At 41.5% G+C, this 1334-nt stretch overlaps 1 non-coding gene across 1 annotated transcript; it reads left to right on the top strand.

Moving 5' to 3' along the window:
• Window positions 1-907: 907 nt before the first annotated feature.
• Window positions 908-1039, top strand: LOC144512476 (small nucleolar RNA SNORA31). The gene has a single exon (XR_013501009.1). It is a non-coding gene; the product is annotated as a small nucleolar RNA SNORA31 (small nucleolar RNA).
• Window positions 1040-1334: the final 295 nt, after the last annotated feature.

Genomic DNA, 1334 nt, shown 5'->3' with positions numbered 1-1334 from the left:
ACACACACAAAAGAAACACATTAAAAACAACATCCATAGCCATGCCGTCTGTGAGGCTGTGCATAGCCATAGCGGTGCTTATTAATGAACTAATTGCTAACATCTGCATGCTAACATGCTTACAATGACAATGCTAACATGCTGATGTTAACCCTATGAGCCTGACCTTGTCGTATACGACAACAAACTGCAGAGTTTTTACAGCCAATATCAATACACTTATTGTCCATAATTTATGAATTTGAGGTCGTTTATCGCCGCTAGCTTTGATACTAACCGCCATTTTTCTTTTGCCATGTTGCTCTGGGAGACCATTCTGACCAACCAAAAGCTTGTTTATGTCTTATCAACGAATGGAAGGCTGGTCTGTCATTGCAGATATAACAAAGAGCGTATATAGTGAAGAGGAATTACCCGAGGGCAGAATAGTTAGATATGACCATAAGTTGTCAAAAATACCTTAGGGCTCAGAGGGTTAAGCAGGTATAGTGCTTACTGTGTTCACCATCTTACTGTAGCTTGTTCGCATGCCAACATTCGCTTATTATCAGTAAACACAGTAGAGCTAAGGCTGATGGGAATGCCATTAGTTTTAAATAGTCATAAATCAAGGCGAAGTTATTGGAATTCATCCTGAGGGGGAAACAAATGTCTGTACATGAATTTCATGGAAACCCATTCAATAGCGGTTGAGATATTTCACTTTGAATCACAACTGTCAACCTTGTGGTGACTCGTTGAAAAGTCAGATGATCACCAAACCAGTAGGAACCATGAATGTCTGTACAAAATATCATGTCATCAAATTGTTGAGATACTTCAATCCGGAGCAAAGTGGTGGACCAACCAGACTAATCGACAGACAGGCTAACTGACTGACTTGAGCATCAAAAACATCTATACGTGTTTGCATCGACGGAGAGACCTGAAGCAAGCTTCTTTGGCTCTGGGTTTGCATAGAAATGCTAAACGGAATCGTCCTCGCTCTTCCTGACTGCTACATTCTATAGCAGCACAGATTGATTTGAGGAATACATGTGAGCCTGATGGGCATGGTCCAATGTAAGATTCACAAGGGAGTAGGCTTGTTAGAGATGAGCTGCGCCGGAGCAGGTGGCAGCAGCCAGAGGCAATGACAAAGTCAAGTCAGACAGTTTCCAGCCGTTTCCAGCAGCCTTTCGGTCTGAACAGGAAGTCACAAACACTCACATCCTGTCAGGTCCTATTTATTAAAATGTTGTCAGACATAAAAAAAAAACATGTATACATGCTAAATAAATCACCAGTAGGCGATTTGTTCATTTTTAACAGGGGAGATGGACACGGTTTGTTTC

This window comes from Sander vitreus, chromosome 23, assembly GCF_031162955.1.
Source record: "Sander vitreus isolate 19-12246 chromosome 23, sanVit1, whole genome shotgun sequence".
In the NCBI taxonomy this organism is placed as follows: domain Eukaryota; kingdom Metazoa; phylum Chordata; class Actinopteri; order Perciformes; family Percidae; genus Sander; species Sander vitreus.
The sequence above is the reverse complement of the archived record's forward strand: the minus strand, read 5'-3'. Positions and strand labels throughout refer to the sequence as shown.